At 48.0% G+C, this 20,822-nt stretch overlaps 1 long non-coding RNA gene across 1 annotated transcript; it reads right to left on the bottom strand.

Annotated features, from left to right (window-relative positions):
• Window positions 1-1,342: 1,342 nt before the first annotated feature.
• Window positions 1,343-15,875, bottom strand: LOC140217084 (uncharacterized). Its single transcript, XR_011893585.1, has 3 exons — window positions 15,080-15,875; window positions 4,847-4,967; window positions 1,343-1,441 (listed from the first exon to the last, which is right to left on the bottom strand). It is a non-coding gene; the product is annotated as an uncharacterized lncRNA (long non-coding RNA).
• Window positions 15,876-20,822: the final 4,947 nt, after the last annotated feature.

Here is a 20,822-nt window from a genome sequence, read left to right as displayed (position 1 = left end):
GCGGGGGTTGTGTGTCCTATCCCTCCAAAAGGAGCTTTATCGGAAAGACGCGCACATATCACTCGGCACAAAGAGGGGATGGGGCATAGCGTACTGACCCAATCTCGGGCGTGGACGCGCCATTTTGGCCGGATTACAGGGGAAGGACCGTCGCCTCGCTAATTGTCCAAACCTTTCCTGACAGGGGTACTCCACTGGTGGCCACAAATCATCCCATTTGAGAACAATTTTGACGAGGCCGTCGGCGTGTTCCCCATAATCGCGATATCCGTGACTGGTGGTTGTCGCGGGGTGAACTGCCGATCACAACAGTGCGTTCCCCGCCAGGAAGATGGCCTGCAAGGGGCAGCTCATCGGTGCTTCTTGAAAAGGCCTCAGCCACTCAGCAGGCTGAACTCCGGCTTGAAGTCTCAGGCTCGCTGGGAGTATCGCGTCCACGGGCACTGACCACCCTGTAGGGAGGGTTTGTTGCAGCTCCTAGGCTGGGAACTGGCATTTAGCGATCAAATTTGCACAGCGCCCGAGCAGCGACAGGGTGAGCGCACAAACCTCCTCCCGAGATATGCCAGGTAATCATACCCTCTCCCAAAACTAATACGGAGATTAGAACCAGCGAACGCCATAAAGGCAGCCATAGAGGAGCGCCGTACAAACGACACTAAACAAAGTTGAAATGGTAGCGTGACTAACGCTTTGATCAGTTTCATTTCAATCGTGTCTCAAAAAAGGCACAACTCCCCTATTGAAAAAAGTGTGGACTATAATGTGCGAGGAATGTTGTACGCTATTACTGCTCCATATACTGTACGATTTCTCGTAGACTGAACGACTTCTCGTCAACTGTACTATTTCTCATAGACTGAACGAGTTCTCGTCGACTGAACGATTTGTCACAGACTGAACGATTTGTCGTACTGCACGTTTGCAAGAGATTGCGTTCTTGCCAATGAACGCGATTCTTATTCATCATGGACGAATTTGTTTGTACAAGCTGAGTGCATACAAGATGAACGACCTTGTACAACCTGCAAGAGTATGAACCCTAAAACATATTTACACTTCCTTTACATATTTACTATAATAATTCAAATAGGATTCATTTAAGTGGTACTATATGCATGATCACCTGTGCTGACCTTACTGCAGTGTTGTGTTGCTGTAATGGTTTGTTCAAAAGTCTAGGGTAAAGAGTAATTTTGAGGAGAAAATGTCAGATGAAGTAATGGCTTGTATTTGTAAATAAAAGAGTATACATTATGCAAGTTCCTTCTCAGAGCCATTCAAGTTTTCATTAATAGTGATGTTCTCTGTATTTAAGCAACATCATGTCATACATCTCACAAGCGTTGTTTATTGGATCTTCTAATGGTAATTTGATACACCCAGTCTGCTGACAGATGACCATAAGAGTGTGTGCCTTGAGTGAGAGCTTGCGGAGTACCTGAAAAAGTAAAAAGTCAACAATTTCTTTTCACTTGTGCAATAAGATAATGCACAGGCAAAAGCAGTTTTGCCTACATTCGCACATGTAAGAGTGCTCTAGTGCTCAGAACATATGGGATACTGAACAAAGTTTATTAAAAATAAGTGGCTTCTTGCAATGCTTATGACTCGTAAAGGAACATGCATTACTGTGGTAAAATATCCTGTCCCATTAGCAGGCTACTGAAGCAAGTGTTATCACAGTAAAAGAAAAAGACAAGCACACTGTTCGATCAACAATAATTACTTGTATTGAAGCAACAGAAGTAACAAGCCTAAAATGTAATTTTCAAAAGCAGCACAAACAGGTTTAGCGAACTAACCTGCTTAGAAACAACCACTCTGCCAGCAACTTAAAAACCGTGGTAGCGTAGTAGCTTTGACATTGCTCTGCTAAGCCATATGGCTAAGGATAAAATCCCGGCCACAACGCTCACATTTTGATTGTGGAAAAATGGAAAAACATAAGGTGCATTGGGCGCACTTAAAGAACCCCGAGTATCTCCAAAATTGATCCGGAGTCCCCTACTAAAGCGTCCCTCATAATCATATTGTAGGTTCGGCTGACAAAACTCCAGAATTTAATTTATTTAGGGCAAATAGTATATGTATAAGACCAAATGCTTATATAGAATCATCTGACACCAGCTACCATTTAACAAAATTTCATACTTTCTAAAATAAGAAATTGTTAGATGATTTGAGCAAATATGTATTTATGCCAGAATTATTGTCATTAGTTCTATATGGCCCATTCTGCCTTACGTTCTCTTTAACTAAATTATATGTGCACAGCAGTTGCTCACTACACCTAGAAAAATTGGCACCACTCCTTAAAGGGCATGGCATTGTTTCAAGCGACAGCAGTTTGCTTTACGATTCTCAACCTAAGAAAATGATTTTCAGACTTCTTGACATCACGGACTCCTGGGCAGGATCACTGGTCCCACTGGCCCCCTTTCATCTGTTGTTGTCCACAAAATGATTCCGATTAAGACATTAACCTGAGTTTGCAATTGTGAATGCATCCTGTTTCATAATGATGATTTTAGGTTCACTGAGCCGAGTGAAGCCAAAGAGCTCCTATTCTGGCCGGTTCAGTTCGTGGTCTTGCCTCAGAAAGAGGTTACTGTTGGCACGTTCCATGGTGCAGGTCACCCTCAACAGGGCAGGGTGAATTGCCACAGTGTTGATTCCTTTGTGCAATAACAGCAGTCGTAGGTTTAGTGGGCTTGTAAAAAAGACAACCTCAAGATAACTGTGTTTTCAACAGGCTCTTTTGTTTTTATTACATCAAGTTTTCTTGAGACTGTCTGCACAGGTCGTTCGTTAGTGTCGCCATGAAGTTGACATTTAGCTGTATGTCCCAGAAGACACAAATAATAATGTGCTATAGTTCGCTCCTTGCAAGGAACGCTCGAGTTTTCCAGCCCTTGATTTTGTCAGCACTGAGCTCTTGCTGGCAGTAATTTCTTCCAAGATATCCGAATTATTTCGAGCCACCACGCTGACACTACCGATGCCTTCAAATGCAGACTTTTGGATTAAGATTCTTTGCTTTGCAAGTCTGAAGGAAAGAAGGCACTTACAGATTTCTATTCTGGATGCGAATGAGACGAACCAGTAAGTATCGGTTACAATGTTCTGTCAATAAGATCGGTAGAAGGTGTTGTCAAGGGTTCGATGAAAATGCATTTAGTCAGGTAACACGATTTGTGAAGTTGCAGTCACTGACCAAGTTAGTGATTATCATCACGTCAGAGACGAGATGAATTTTCGTCAAACCTTTACATCCTACACAAATAAGCAGAGGGTGTCACCCACTCACATATAAATAGCCACCTGTGAATGCCACCTTTTCATCAACCACACTTGCAAAGCCTTATCGTGAAGAGTCCGCATTTGAAGACATCAGTAGCGTCAGCTTGGAGCATCAAGATAATTCAGTAAGCTGAGAAGAAATTACTGATAGCAGAAGTATGCCTACAGAAAATGAAGGACATCAAAGCTGATCTCTTCTTCGCAATGTGCAAATTAAAGGGTCATTGTTCATGACTTTCCAGATGCACAACTTCATCGAAACTTCATGCCGATGCTAAAGAAGCACTAGTGCAGATAGTTGCAAGAAAAAAAGCTGCATGGCCTAAGAGAAATGCGCCCATTCGAAGCATAGAAGTTATGTTTGCCATGTCTTCCTACAACTACACTGAACCTAAACCTGCTGTTTTTGGTAAGGAAACAATCATTAACACTCGCGCCTTGCCTGACTCAATAAGAGTCATCTGCGCCACGAATGGTGCCTTCAGTGCACTTCTTAACAAAGATCAGGCCCACACCTGCACTTTTAGTGCGCTGTACAAATTGCAGAAGCACATCCCACAAGTTTGCCTGCCTTAGTGCGAGCAAAGAAACCGTATGGGGCTCCAAAAACCATCGAACCAGTGAACGAAAATCCAAACCAAGAAACCTAGCTTGTTGAGTGCTGAGAAAAGTAGCTTCGCGTCGGATTTTCCTACAATTCTTTCTCGGCATGGCAGAAGCTTGCTTTGCTTTGTAGGCACGTAAATAATGAAGAGGCATGCATCACTGCCTGTGAAAAAAGGCATGCAAAAAAGAGTACATAGAGCACAGTGGTGTTGATAGATATTAAATACCAGTATCGTGTAGTAGACACTACGCCGGCAAAACAGGTCAATGCATAAATGACTGGATTTGCAACCATGTTACCTTGACGCTCAGGTGATTTGGCAGTCACTTGGTAGTGCACAGCTCACTTGCATAATTTTGTTTGAAAACTGCGCAACTATGGCAATGTATAAGGACGATAGGGCTGGCGAAATTTGTGAGGCTTTCCTTATATGCGTGAAAGGGAATCTGCAAGTTGGCTCCCCCTCCCAAGGATTATCAGACAGCGAGACTGCTTATTTATCATTGTAAAACGAGTGTCATAGTTGCCATGCCATGTGTCCTTTTCACAGTTGTGCGAGCAACATGCATTGCAGATTTATCTGTTCTCGCCCGTTCACATCTCGCTTTATATTGCTGTGCAAGCAGTAGAATTGGATGGTTGCTAGGCTGTGTTAGGGCCTGTCACCTCCGTACCTTACTTATGAATTGCGCGTTAAATAAGGCTTTTTTGGTGAAAGAGTGCTACTTTAAGGCAGAAACAATCTCCATTGCAGTTTGCAATTAAGGAGTGTAAGTATCCTCTGAAAACATGTCCATGAGTAACCCTGCAAAAAGAGCCCTTTAAAAAAGGACATGAGTGTATTTATCATCAAAGCCAACCATTGTGCCTTAACATATTACACAAAACTCAAACTCAGAACTGGTGCTGAGGTGCAAGGTGTCCATATCATATTACCTTGTCAATGAAGCAAAGCACAGTAGCGCGTGGACGTTGTGGGAACAACTCAGACGTGGGGATCAGCAATGATCAGCAACACAGCAGGCTGCTTACACTTTTTCTGTAAGCCCAGCCACACCTGCATTAAAACAAGGCAGCTTAGTGTCACGAGAGTATAATATAAAAAGTGACACTGTGAACAAAGAAATTCCTATTAGGTATAAATAGGAACCAAATGCTGATATTCACCTATAGAATGTTTTGAGTAGCAAAGCCTGCAAGATAAGAAAATGCAATGTGCGAGCCATCTGCACAAAAACATTAATCGAAGATCCTTTATTTTGCCTCATTCCTCCTCCTCCTCCATAGATGGCAGCCAGGTTAAGTAAACTGGACTAGATTGCCACACACTGTAAGCAAAGGTGGTCACTTCGTGGGACAATTATGATACCATAGCACGACATGCATCATTACAGTCATTTTAATGCGCTTTGTAATACTAGCCCTCCTGTAGGCCCTACAGTGTCAAAGCACCCATAAGCTTAACAGCATTGCCCGGTAGGGCTAATCAAAGCAGCACAAAGCAGTGCTCAAAGCAGCACAATTCAGCATACCCATCAGGAGGCTTTCATTACACATTTACAACTCTCCTTCTACGGCTTCAGCAAAATTTTTGTCAAGAAAATAAAAGCTTGAAGCGTCTACACAAGCTGAATCCACCAGGGCACCATAAAAAATACCACAATAGCTTCCAACCCTATTCCACGTTTGATACAACACTGACAAGTTCAGTATCACGTGTAAAACCAAATTGTTTTGGAATCAAGTAATCCTATCTTTTTCATGCATGCAAATATCACGAGCACAACTTCTGACATATGAGCATTTTGTGGACAGAAACACCTATTGCAAGAGCTGAACTTTGGGCAAGATGGTAACAGTTAATTTTCATGATGTTCATGGCGCTCCCACACCAAAAATAAGCAACAAACAGAGTGATAAACCGCTGTCCTCTTTAGCACACTGCGTGCCCCTTTTTGAATTTTGCACGCTGCACATTCCACCATCTGGCTGTCTCTTATCTCTTTAGTATGTGTGCACTGTGAATAGCTTGGAAAGGAACACAGAAAATATAATGCTACAATGGATACAAAGAACAAGAGTCATGCCCTCTAATGCGGCACACCTTTACGCGACTTAATTTTTAACTGACCTCCTAAGCCTGCCACTGTGCTGAAAAATATTACTCAAGTTGGTGTGCCAGAGCGCAGTTTGCTTTTAGAGAAAATATAGTTACATTTATTCCATTCGGCAAACCAGTGGTTCTGCAGTATTGTGAAAAGGTGGCATCATCGAAAATCGGCTCAGTTTTTGAGTAATAAATAAGCATGCAGTCAGCTACAGAGATCAGGCTTGATATAGCTGTGCCACAGTCAACACGGTAAATTAATCTTTCCATGATTGTTGAGGTAAAAAGAATCGCCAACACATTCCTGACACACCGTAAACGTTTCGACGAAGACGGTGCTTTTATTCAGCAGTCGTCTACCAGAGCTCCATAACACATAGTATGATATAATTTACTGCAGGACATTTCAAATAGATGCTCTTTATGGCTTCATAGTGACTTCGGAAATGAGGAGCAAGCGCAGTGCCATCTCTGAGCACCTCAAAGACAGTACTGGTGTTCACATGGCAACACAAACTAATGAGATGCAAAATAATTTTCGGGCAGCATTGTCTCATGCCAGATCATTCAGAAAAATATTTAAGGGGACACTGAAGAGAAAAACAATTATCTGAGCTGCATTAATAAATTACTGGTCCGCAACACCAGAAGAAGACTCCAGTTACCAAAAGAGGAGGCTTGGTGAGCCAGAAAAGAGACAAGAATGGAATAGAGGTGGTGAAACCACAATAAAGTTCCCGCACTTGCTCACCGTCTGCTAAGGCCTAATTCATTTGTTTTTCGCAAATATTTACTAGATAGCCTTCTAGCAGAGCCAAATACTGTACTTAGAAATTTTTGAGCAAATGTACTGAGCCGCAGCCTCCAAAATACAGGAAAATACTCTAGAATGCGTAATGTCCCCCTGACGTACTGGCAGTGATGTTTTGGTGCAAAATTTGGCAGAAAATTAAGCTTTGACCTTCACACACTTTTCTATAAGTAACCTCCCATCAGAAAATTAACATGAAAAGAAAGAATAATGATGCATCTGAATTGATTTAGTGTTTCTCTTTAGTGTTCATTTAAGGCCAAACCCATAAGTTTATTCAGTGAGATATGTGTCTCAACTCATATTCTAGGAACCCGCCAAACACTGACACCAAGGACAACATAGGGGAAATTACTTGTGCTTAATAAATGAAATAAAGAAACGATAAATTAATGGAAATGAAAGTGGATGAAAATGCAACTTGCCGCAGGTGGGGAACGATCCCACAACCTTCGCGGTTGTGGGCTCGTTCCCTACCTGCGGCTAGTTGTTTGTTCATCCACTTTCATTTCCATTCATTTATCGTTTCTTTATTTCATTTATTAAGCACAAGTAATTCCCCCTGTGTTGTCCTTGGTGTCAGTGTTTGTTGACTTCTTATATGACTAATAAAAATCGGGCCCCTCGGTTAGCCGGAGGACCACTAGGGGGCCACGGAGTGCGGACGCGCGTCGCGCCGGCTCCGCAAATTTTCTATGGTTTTCGGCGAATTCTCTACAGCTATCCCGTTCACGGCATTCCCAGCTGCTTGCGAAAGTTCTACGGACTCTCTCGATACCAGATTTCGGCAGGTGAGCCCGTTTTCCGGTCACTTTTCGAAGATTTTCCGCGTCGCCACGTCGGCACGACAGCCAGGCTGGTAGACAAGGCACGGTAGGCCTAAGCGTCAGCGGAGCCCCGATCCGCTGCGCTGGCTTCCGAGATGGAAGTCGTGCAAGTCGAAGGGGAGGAAATATCGCCGACGGAGCTCGGAAAACAGCAGGGATGGTGCGAGATCAAGCGTAACACCAAGAAGGCGGCGGGAGACGACGATCCCGCGACGAACCAGCAAGCCGCGACAGCGTCTTCCAAGAAGGCGGCGTCTATAAAGCAAGCGACGCACTACGTGCGGAAGATCACCATGGCGAGCCGAATGCCCAACCTACCCACGGACGACTACAAGATCATCGTGCGGCCCCGGGACGGCATCAACGTGTCGAAATACCAGAAGGACCGCGTCCATTGCTGCATACGCAACGCAGCAGGCGTGGGACGCGAGGCAGCTGAGGAGGACAGCGTTTGTCTCAACGAGCGTCAAAACGTGATAGTGGTGAGCACTCCGTCAGAAGTTCGCGCTAGACGATACGGCAGCATTTGCAAGCTGCGCATTGGCGACCGCGAGTTCGAAGCAAGCGCCTACAGAGCGGCTCCGGAGAACACATCCAAAGGTATCATCAGGGGCATATCGCTAGACGAAAAGCCGGCGGACGTCGTGAGAAGTCTCGTGAACCAGCGAAACCCGAACGTCCTGCATGCCAAGCGCATGGGGAACACGAGCAACGTCGTCATCCTCTTTGACGGCTACTACGTGCCCCGTTACGTGAACTACGGCGGGATGTTGCTGAGGTGCTCTCTCTACAAGAAACAAATCGACATGTGCTACGAGTGCGGTCGTCTGGGACACAGGACCGACGTCTGCCCCAACCCGAACGACAAAAAGTGCCGCGGGTGCGGATGCAGCAACCCGCCCGACGACCATCGGTGCGAACCGGTGTGCCAACTGTGTGGGAAGGGTCACCTTACCGGGGACCGCAAGTGCAAAGCCAAGTACAAGACGCCGTACCTAGTCAAGCGACGACAATGGGAACGCAGAATGCGCGAGGAGGCTGCGGGCGCTTACGGCAGCAGCAGCACCTACGACTACGGAGAGGAGAGCCACCGACGACGCCCCACACCGAGACGAGCTAGCGCCGACAGCCAGCGCTCGACCTCGAGGGAGAGCCGTGCGCGTAGCCGCACTCGCTCTCGCACTCGTTCTCGAGCCCGCTCTCACACCGGCTCCCGCCCCCGCTCGGTGAGGCCTCGCAGCAGGTCGACGGCCCGTGCCAGCCAGGCAGCTGCAGCGGAAGGAGGACGAGGATCCAACCCCCCACAGGTGAGCTGGGCGGCGGTCGCCTCCGGAGGCGCACCTCGTGCGCCGCTATCGCGAACCGAGACTGCCATTAATAGCAACTCCGGAGCAACTAGAATCAGCAGTAGCGCTCAGAGTAGCAACAACGGAACAGAAAGCTTGTTACAGAGGCGACTGGATCAGTTAGAATCCGTCATCACAACACTCCTCCTCCTCTGACCAAACCCGTCGCCGCAGATGCGGCTGGTCGAACGGTCGAGAACGCGGAGGAAGTCATGGAGGCGCAGGACGCACAGCCCGCTCCTACTAAACGCAAGGCGCTAGACCCGCAACAGACCGAGATAAAATTGCAAACGCGCGAGCAGAAACTCCGCGAGCGAGTCGACAGCCTCGAAGACAAGGTAGACGCGATGATGACGCAACAAGCGCATCAAACAACGCAACTGAACCGCGCAATAGCTCAGCAAACCGCGCAAACCGAACAGCTGAGCAGTGCAATAGCACAACTCACTCAAATGGTCGCGACGCTCCAATCGCGCATAGACAATATTGAAATGCGGCTCCCGGGCGCAGCGGGTCGCCCGGTACGGACGACTGGGAAACCGTACCTTAGGCCGATACCAGACGAAGAGGTGCAGGATCAGCCGGACGGCAAATAATAATGCGAACAGTCACCATGGCTCGACACGACACCACACAAACACAACGCCCAAGACAGCGTAACACACAGAGCACGTTCACAATCTGGCAGTGGAACTGCAGGGGGTACAGGAGGAAGCGGGGGCATCTTCAACAATTCCTACGCAACCGGGAACGGCCCGACGTAATACTATTACAAGAAACCAACGACGCGGTCAAGCTGGCCGGTTACCAAGCGATCGACGAGGACGTGACCGCGGGAGCACCGCCGGCCGCTGCAACGCTAGTGAGACGCAACCTCACCGTGGCGCAACGCGAACTCAAGAACGTTAGAATACCGCACGTACTGATTGAGCTTATTCCGACGAAAGGGCGCGGTCTGTTTGTATTGAACGTGTACAGTAGACCTAAAGACAAACACCGCTTTAACACGTTACTGCGAAAGGCGAGCGAGGCAGCCGGCGACAGGCCCTTAATCATCGCGGGTGATTTCAACGCGCCTCACGCGGCGTGGGGGTACAAGTACGAAACGCCGAAGGGTAAGCGCCTGTGGGAAGACGCGCAGAATGAGGGGCTGGAGCTCGTTACGGACACTTCCGCGCCCACACGCAAGGGCAACAGCGTATGTGCGGACACTTCGCCCGACCTCACGTTTACGAAGAACGTCGCTGGCGCGCGGTGGCATAACACGCAGGAGGACTTGGGTAGCGATCATTCGGTGATCGAGATCCAGGTCGATGCGGGACCGCACGACCATCACCTCGGTCATCGGGACGACACCAAGGGCAACCACTATCGGCTGGTAGAATGGGACGCGTTTCGCAAAGCCCGGAAAGAGCATAATCGCGGCAGCGAGGCTATGGACGACATCGAGAGCTGGACCGCGACGCTCAGGAGAGACGTTGAAGCGGCAACGCGGGAAGTACCGCAGGAATCACACCTAGAGGTGATAGATAGTAAACTCCTACACATGTGGGAAGCCAAGCGCAGCCTACAAGACAGGTGGAAGCGTCAACGACACAATCGAACGCTACGCAGACGCATAGCACGGCTAAACAGAGACATAGAAGACCACGCATTGCAGGTATGCAAAACGCAATGGGAGGAGACGTGCAACTGTATGGAGAATCAGCTAGGAATGGCCAAGACATGGCACCTCCTCCGGCATCTCTTGGATCCAGAGGAGACCAAATCAGCGCACGCGCATAAGATCAACAAGCTAGTACACGACTACGAAGGCACGTCCGCAGACTTTCTAGAAGCCGTGCGAACCCGTTATGTCAAGGCAACTAGCCCCGTTGCGCATCCGGCGTACGCGGGGGAGAGTAACCCGCAGCTAGATGAAGACTTTAGCGTTGCAGAGGTGAGGGCGGTACTGCACAAGCTCAACAGAAAATCGGCGTCGGGCCCGGACGGCGTAACCAATAAAACGCTCCGCAACTTGGACGACGAGTCGATAGCACAGCTGACGAATTACATTAACGTGTGCTGGAATGCCGGCACGATACCGAGCTCATGGAAAACGGCGCGCATAATTATGATCCCCAAACCGGGCAAACGGGTACAGATCGACAATCTTCGACCAATATCCCTGACGTCCTGCGTCGGCAAGGTCATGGAACACGCGGTTCTTACTCGCCTTACCAACTACCTTGAGGACCGAGACATGCTGCCGCACACGATGCTGGGGTTCCGTCGTGGCCTTTCTACGCAGGACGTCATGATTCAACTCAAACACCACATCGTAGACAATCCCACGCGATCCACAAAAGCAATACTCGGTCTTGACCTCAAAAAGGCGTTCGACAACGTAAAACACGCCGCGATACTTGAAAGCATACGAGCATTGGGACTGGGCGAGAGAACGTACGACTACGTACGGGACTTCCTTACGGGTCGCCATGCCCGCATAGTGATCGGCGGACTGGAATCGCAAGACATAGACATAGGTTGCACGGGCACACCGCAGGGCTCTGTCATCTCGCCCATGCTCTTTAACGTCGTGCTTCTCAGATTACCCCAGAAACTGGCAGAGATAGAAGGCCTCCACCACAGCTTGTACGCCGATGACATCACGCTCTGGGTTGCTGAGGGAAATGACGGCCACGTTGAGCAAACCTTACAGGCGGCTGTCGACGCGGTTCAGGAATATCTGCGTGACACGGGCCTCGAATGCTCCGCGGCCAAATCGGAGCTCCTGCTTTACAGACCCACGCGCAGGGGCCGCAAACCCAAGAACGCCGATTCCGCAGTAGAGCGCGCCGACAGAGAAATTAGAGTAGTCACATCTGATGGCACCGTCATCCCGCATGTTCACAAAATTAGGGTACTGGGCTTGCACCTGTCGGCCAACGGCCACAACGGCGAAACCGTACGCAGACTAGAGCGTGCGGTCAATGAAACGATCCGGTTACTGAAACGTATCACGAACAGACATAGTGGAATGAAAGAAAGCAATACGATCCGCCTGGTACAGGCGTTCGTAACCAGTCACATAAAGTACGTCGCCTCCTACCTCAAGTGGCAGGTGGCCGAACGAACTAAACTAGACCGCCTCATCCGCAAGGCGTACAAACGTGCCATAGGATTGCCGATCAATACCAGCACGGATAAATTTCTCGAACTGGGTTTACACAATACCCTAGACGAGATAATAGAAGCGCACAACGTCGCGCAGTACGAGCGTTTGTCAAAAAGCAGAACCGGACGACACATCCTCGAGACGCTGGGCATCAGCTACCACACAGAGCAGGGCGAGAAGGTTGCGATACCCATACCGATTCGCGAGCGCATCGCCGTTTCGCCGTTGCCCAAGAACATGCACCCGACGCATCACGTTGGCCGGCGCAACAGGCGCGCGCGAGATTTGCAAAAGAAATACGGCAGCAACAAAGAAACTGTCTACGTAGATGCGGCCCGTTACGAGCGGCAACGTGGTTTCGCCGTCGCAATCACGGACCACAGCGGAACTTGCGTCGCGAGCGCGACGATACGCACGGAAGAGACGGAGGCGGCCGAGGAAGCAGCGATAGCCCTCGCGGTAGCCACCACGGATGCCGAGGTGATAATAAGCGACTCGCAGGCAGCGATACGCAACTACGCTAGCGGCCGGATCTCCCGGGAAGCGGCCCGCATTCTCCAAATTCAACAGGGCAATATTTGCCGCAAAAATGACCGTTTCCTCGTATGGACCCCCGCCCACACGGACCCTCCGCTCCCGGGAAACGAGACGGCCCACGCCACGGCTCGAGGACTTACAGGCCGAGCCGCGGCGCCCGCCGGCATTCCCGACGTCTCGCCCACCACGAGAGGGATGCGGGAGTGGACGTGGGGGGATCGCATGACCACTTTCAGAGACATCACGCAACACTACAGATTGAACAGATGTAAATACCCACCACCGCACGCCAAACTAAACAAGAAACAGGCGGTTGCGTGGAGGCAATTGCAGACACACACATATCCTAACCCGGCGATCCTTCACCTCTGCTACCCCGACATTTATCCGTCCGACAACTGTAAAGCGTGCGGAGCCAGAGCGACGCTGCAGCACATGCTGTGGGCATGTACCGGTAGCCAGCAGCAGGAGTCCCCGACTAACGGGATAGAAATGGCAGTCTCGAACCGAGGGGCGCGTTGGGAGGCGGCCCTGCTCAGCCACGACCTCGCCGATCAACTGTGGGCCGTCCGGCACGCCGAGGAAGCCGCCCGAGTCCAAGGACTCGAGGCCGTCACCTAGGCTGGGGTGCTTATGGCCCCACCCCGCCCAAATCGCCGGACATTTGCAATAAAGTTTCACTCCTCCTCCTCGGTTAGCCCCCTTTCTTCTTGTTTGACTCATATTTTACACATTCAATCCACTCATCTTCGGCGTGGTTTAAGGTGCCTTTGTTTGCCAAGCAGTATGAAACTGAATAACAAGAGTCACTGTAAAGGGAGGAGAGGAATGAGTGGGATTCCCCTAGTGTGAAGCAACTGCAAAGGCTAAAGAGTAACGTGGCTTCATGGCCTAAATGGCAAAATAAAAATGAAATTAAACTATGGGTGGGGACCCATATTATGGTACTACATCAATATCTTATCACGTACTTATTCAGCCGGTAGTTATCCCAAAAGCTTGTTAATGACATACGTATCCCTTTGCACTAATTATGTCTATGCCAGAGGGGGCTAATGATAAACCTTAGGTAGCCACAACAATTTCACTGTCAAATTAAATCCGTTATTGCCTTTGTTTGCCGCTTTCAATAGTGTGTAGCTGTTGACATATCAGCTATCATATAATTATTGTAGGACCGCATGGCTTCAGCATAGCATGCATAGAACAATTTTGTTCAGTGAAAACATATTCTGGAACTTTTTTGAGGACCAGCCTATACGCTGCCCCCTGAAAGATTACCAGAAAATGCGAACATATGCATTATTCACAACAAAAACCATGTTTCTGTGCGAATGCCTCAGCCAATTACCTATTTTAAGTTGACCATCTTAAAATGCATGCAAAGTACAGCATGGCTGTGCAGGTACCACAGACTACTGAAATATCAGCCAAGTTCAGCAGTCAAGACCATAATCAAGCCTCTACAAGTTGTGCATATTAGCAAGTTGACATAATGATAAGGAGGAGAAGGTGAGGGAGATGGGGCCACTGTAAGAAAAGCAATAGAATAGTTCAAGCTCTATGCCACGTTATCTGCAGAAGGGCAAGACATACCCAGCTTTCGATTATGCTCTCGCCTGCGACCACTGCACCAGGCTGACTCACATAATTAGCCAGCAGTTCGCGATACCACGTTATTACAACCTGCAACTGATGCGAAATCAGTGATCAGCTTCAAGCTTGACGCTAAGCTGTACTAGGGACACATTATGAACTGGTTACATTCAAATCTAAAGCAAAGGTGTTGTACATTTTTATGCGAAACCTGCCAGCCTGTGCACTTTATATTTTGCAAAGACACTGGACAGAAATTCTGTCTAGGAAAGACAGCAAGCACTTTCTTAGAGCTTTCTCTGAGCACTTACATTTTCTATTCATATATTATTAACGATCAATTTACCTTGACACACAGCACACAAGCAGCACACTTGGAACAGCAGAAACTCAAAAATGTTTTAGATCAGTGAGTTTTTCTCGGCACCTATGTTGCTGCCATTCAGACTGCTTCAGGAACGTAGCTTAATAAACTTGCCTAAAGACAGTGCCACTCCGGTAGTCTCATTAGGGATATTTTATTGCTAATAACTAAGAAAGCAGCACAAGTGCCATGACAATTTATTTTTTCACATGCGTTTTCGCAATCGAATGTCACGACGTCTCTCAACAGCTTTAAAATACCTTCGCCAATAGAACTTCATTCTGATGACTCAATGGAACATCAGCAAAATTTTAGAATGAGCAAGAATTTGTAAATTGCACGAGAGATTCAGGACAGTTGGCAGGTACCAAATACACGAACAGAACCTAGAACTCATAAGTGGCCATGACCGTTTTGTACGCACCTTGCCAAACAAAGCAGATCAGATGCTTTGTCGTGCTGTTCAGGCTGCATTAGTGTCGCTGGCTGTGGTGCAGAGATGCCTCCGTCTCCTGAAATTGTGAGGTTCCTAAACAATAAAAAATATTCAGCTCCTTGTAATCACTGCTGAAACTGCAAACTTGTAAATAAACAACATCGTGTTAAAATGGGAAAAGCTCTCGTACAGCCAGCTACATGAAGCTGCATCCGCTTGCACAAACATCTCATTGTTACGTCAAAGACAGTTATTTAACGTGTCAAAGGCACGAAAACATACAGAACCCTAAACACAAGAAATACAGGTTGCCTTGGCGACAATGTATAAGCAGAAAAATTTGCATGCAAGGTAAAAGCTTCTCACGAGTCAGAAACAGCATTCGGGTGCCGTCGCGCGTTGTCGTTACCTGTGAAAACAAAACGTCAACGTACTTGTACAAATGTGTATACGATTTCTTGCTGAGAAATTACGTACAGAAGCAGTGACATTCACTGCTTGAATTTTTCTGCCCGTTCAGACTAAGAAATCCCCGGCGTTAGCATACTTCATAACAGGAAGCAAATAAACAATATATGAATCTCTTAGCAAACTCAATACGTCTCAGGGTAATTTTCGTGAACCTTCTCGCTGGATGTGCACTACGACATGTAGATTGAGCATTAGGAAATCACGTTTATTGTTTTTGTAGCTGTACTAGTCATCTTGTGCTGCGCATGACAAGGCACACTACACGAACCATAAGAATACCCCAAGCACCGGACTTACTTTTTGAGGCGCACTCGGCAAACGCTCCTTCGTGTCAGTTCACTCCGCATCGACTGCAGCAACGGTCCTTCCGGCGTAAACACTGTTGAATTGCGGATGAATTGGAGCACGTGATACCACAACTTTCAACACACTCTTTCGTGCTGTGTGATCCGATGCGAGAGCGGCGAGAGTCCTCATGAGCCGGGAACAAAGAAAGCACGAATAGACCGATACCAATTATCAAAAGGGCGCACCGGACGAAACATACAGCGAGCTAACAGCGTTGTGCCGGTCCAGGGGCTTAGTTATAGTTAACGCACAAAAAAAGGAGCACATTTTCTCTCGGCACAACGTAAATATGACCGAACTATCACAACCTATCCCGTGCTTGGAAGAAGTGTTCAAGCTATTAAACTGGAAGGCCTTAGAAGTAAGGATCAACGGCGAATATTTCAGCAACCTTCGGTTGTCCCCGGAGATTGTTTTATTCAGCAACAATGCAGACGAGTTTTACGACAAATGATTGAGGACCTTAAAAGAGAGAATGTAAGAGTGGGTCTGAAGATTAATGTGCAGAACAACTAAGATAATGATGAACAGCCTGGCAAGAGAAGAAGAGTTCAGGATCGCCAGTCAGCCTCTAGAGTCTGTAAAGAAGTATGTTTACCTAGGTCAACTAATCAAAGGGAACCTGATCATGAGAAGGACATTCACAGAACAATAAAAATGGGTTGGATCGCATACGACAGACATTGTCACCTCCTCACTGGAAGCTTTCCATTATCATTGAAAAGGAAGGTCTACAATCAGTGCATTTTACCAGTGCTGACATATGGGGCAGAAACTTGGAGACTGACAAAGAAGCTTGAGAAATTTCCGCTCCATTCTGCTGCGTCGTCTCTGCTCTCGGCTCGACCGCCACCTTATCCTTGTCTATCCAAGACGATTCCGGAAAGTCGCACAAGTGCTGGGATACGACGAAGGTCTCCAGCGCCTCCTTAACCTTCTCATGGCTACCGGAACAAGTCTCGTCCTCACAAGGCACGCCCTCCGGAATGGTCCCTCTGTTTAGACCGGCAACGGCCTCGCTCTTCTAACGTTCTCTCTCTCTGAGAATTTCGCCACCTCGCACTTTTCATGCTTTTCCTTCCCTGGTGCAACCTCAAATTCTTCCAAAAGGCTGGTCACTCTTTGCATCGCGCTCTCCACAGAAATACCAAAATGACGCAACAATACCAGCTTAGCCACATCGTACTTCATGAAGTCGACATCAGAAAGGCGAGCTAAGCAGCAGGGCACATCACACGGAAGTACCCCCAATAACTCAACAGACCAAAAGTCACGGTCAAGTGGCACCCCCGAACAAACGCTTTCGAAAAAGACAAAAAGAAATTGTACGTTTTCGCCGTCCTCCAATACGTGCAGCGTAGACCGTGCCTGCATCCCCCTGCGGTTCTGTATTTCCCTATTAATTTCCTCCATTTCGCTTTCGTAATCTTTGTCCCGCCTTATTTCGGCTTCTTTCTTGCGTTCGCGTTCCGGCTCTGGCCCTGAATATCTTCCCAAACCTCCACGAGCTCCTCGTCATATCTTCTGCTTGCCTCTATCGCATCGATGACCTCCGCCCTCTTCAGCTGTTTCCCACAATCAATCCCGAATTCCCCGCATATCACGTTTAGGTCCTTTATGTGCAACTTCCTCTAATCCCTGGCTACCTTTCCTTTGCCGACAAGTTTCTCAAGGAAATAAGTCTAGAAGAAAGGTATCTTTCAACAAGGCTTCCGACACCTTTGTTACCATGAAGAACCACGTTAAGCCTGGCAACTCTCAAGAAAAAAGATAGTGCTCTCATCAAGCCGAAGTTGAAGCGCTGCACCGACTATCTCACCGCTGCCATCTAATGTTGCGACTACGGGTCTGACGCTGTGGAATATCCTTTCATCGTGGTGGAGTAAGGAAACGTGGGGTTAAGCCCGATATCCACGATGTTTTACACGCAAGTCTATATTGCATATTTACAAGAGATTCACTTAAACAGAGAAACACAAGTTCATGAAGAAGTTGTAGCAGCCAATCACTCCAGGCATCCGTCGCTATTTCTATCCCCAGCATGCTCCTCATTCAGTCGCCTCCTCTAATTTGTCGTCAGGAGACGGATGGCATCAGGTCCCACCAATTGGGAAGTCTTGTGTCCTTTCTCTCCGAAAGGAGCTTTATCGGAAAGACACGCACATCACTCGGCACAAACAGGGGATGGGGAATAGCGCACTGACCCTATCTCGGGCGTGGACGCCCCATTGTGGGCGGATGACAGGTGAAAGACCGTCGCGTCGCTCTTTGCCCAAACCTGTCCTGACAGTGGTACTCCGCTGGTAGCCATAAATCGTCCCATTGGAGAACAATTTTGAGGAGGCCGTCGACCCGTTGCTCAAAATCGCGGTATCCGTGACCAGTGGTTGTCGCGGGGTGAACAGCCGATCACAACAGTGCTAATTCGCGTGAGCTTGAAAGTGTGTGAAGGTTAAAATGCGGCGGTGGAGCACTCGAAAAGAACACGTGCGGTCTCCCGCTCGCTCACAGCCTGGCTTAGTCGTTTACTCGTTCATTTAGTCGTGCGCACGGTCGTTTAGTCGTTCGCTCGCTCGTTCGTTCAACTGTTCATACGGCCACTATCTATCTCTCTCATACGCACTTGCTGTAGGCAACAGACTGGTGCGTTTAATTAAGTAATGAGGCCGCAAATTGTGCCTAAATAGCCACTATTGCAGCATTTCACTTAGCGAAATTTCGGCCGTGTCATAGCGTGGCACTTCTTTGTGCTATCATCACTTCGCTAAAGTCGTATCTCGCTAATGTTATTTCGTAGCGAGCGGAACCGTCCTGAATGGATGCACCTTAGGGCAGCTGGTTTCGCGAGGAGGAGGTCGCTTCGTGAACGGGCATGCTAACGTACGAAGACATGCTACTCGTGATGTCACTAACCTGAAAAAAAATCTGTGCCATTCCACTCTGTGAAGGTGGATGACCAGCGTAGCATGTCCAGCATGTCTCTATTGATTGAAATAGAGACATGAATTATCATCTTCTACCGTCCTTATTATTTTGTCACTAAGGTGACTATAGCTTGGTGGTCGCTATAGTTGACTCGGCGTTAGTAGCCTCCCACCGCCTTCAGGCTTCTGCTCACGCCGTCTTTCTTCGCAGGCACGCTGTTTTTCCGCGGTACGAACAATACGCGGCCTACCCTTATACGGCCGGTACGCACGTGAGATAACGTGCCTATGCGATGCGCGACGTCGCCAGCCAAAGAGACACACCCATTGATTGTATTCAGCTTGGCGTTGTAGTTTTATTTATTGTTCTTTCGCTTTTTCGCAGACTTCGTTACAGCGACATCGACGGAACACGCACAGGTCCTGAGCGAAGAGGGTGCGCCGCAGCTGTTAAGTGAGCGCCGACGACGTACAGGAGCGAAGAGGGTGCACCGGCAATACGCCTATGCTTTGTGTCGAGGCGTTTTTGTCGACGCGCTCGGTCTACGCACGCAGCGATCCGCTGGAAACTATCCTATGTAAAACAATTTACTCAACGCAAGTTCACTATGCTCTTGTTTAAGCCTGAATGAAACGCTGTTACCGAGTTCCGGCTTCACGAAGGAATGCTAAAGAACTTATTTAATTTTTTATGTACACAGAGCCCCACTATATGTTTGGCCACGCGTACTTTTGGTGACTACGAGGCAGGAGAGACAGAATAGCACCAGCACCCACCCCTGTGCTCTTGCGCGTGCTTGGAAGATTCAGAATCACGCCCGTTGGCGGCACGGCAGCTTGCAATACCCTATCCAACTTTCAGAGCAGCGATCGTTCGTGCCCTCCGGATTATTTATGTTACTGAGGACTCGCTTGAGGGCAATATGTTGGCATTTAGTCGTAAACGTGTTATTTACGACCATTCGCAACAAGACCTTGCGACCCGCACTAGACAAATATTGCATACTTAAATGCAACGCACGCAATACATTCGGAGTCTTCATGGTACAGCGCTAGCGCTCGTTTAGTCGCACATCTCTTTTTCTTATATATTGTTATCAGAACAGGGAAACAAAGCTGCCGTCACTGAATTCGTTCAATCCTCCGTATACACTTGTTATGCTGAATATGAAGTTACTCGGAGCTAGAAAGCCAACGCGAACGCTTAAAGAGCATCGCCGTGCTGGGCGTGCATTCACTCTGCAAAAGGTCGTAGGCTACGCTCAAGCGTTGTGGGCGGCGCCACGGTTCAAAAGGGAGCGCGAAAGAGAGGAGAAATGAGGAGGGATGAAACGAAGGAGAATAGTGTCTCTACTTTAAGAAATTTCAGGGGTTTTACGGAGCGCCTCTAAAAATCAGTGCCAGAGGGAAAAAAGACAACTGCTTAGGAAACAAAAATATAGTTCTCCTTCAAGTCCGATGGCGCAGTGTGTCCGTGAGCGGCGTGGAAAGTCTGTAAATCGGCGTTTGAAACCGTCGATAGCAGGTTGACGATGCCCTATGGGCGCGGTAGGGAAAGAGTTAAGCTTTTTGCATGGTCAAAAAATGATGTACTTACTTTTTCGCGTTCAGTTCATTGTTATCAATTCGTAGCCCAAATTAAAGGTATTGCAGCTGTGCATATATACATATCTACACATATCTATGCTTATTTATACATATCTATAGATACACATATCTCTGTAGCACCCAGTGTGTTCCAGAAAAAAGAATGTGTCATCACTGTATACTATATTGCGCGTTGTATAAAGTACGTTATAATGTCACTAACACACATAAAGATATCAAGGCAGGCATACAATAAAACCCTCTGCGACACTGAATCTAAAGTTATCCAAGTTTCTTTTATCGCGAATATCAATGCTGCTGAACGCGGTTTGGTAAAATGCCCCTCACGTACAAAGGTTTTGGTATTGCTAACTGAGCGCGGCGCGTGGACCGCGTGGTGA

This window comes from Dermacentor andersoni, chromosome 4 (genome assembly GCF_023375885.2).
Source record: "Dermacentor andersoni chromosome 4, qqDerAnde1_hic_scaffold, whole genome shotgun sequence".
In the NCBI taxonomy this organism is placed as follows: Eukaryota; Metazoa; Arthropoda; class Arachnida; order Ixodida; family Ixodidae; genus Dermacentor; species Dermacentor andersoni.
The sequence above is the reverse complement of the archived record's forward strand: the minus strand, read 5'-3'. Positions and strand labels throughout refer to the sequence as shown.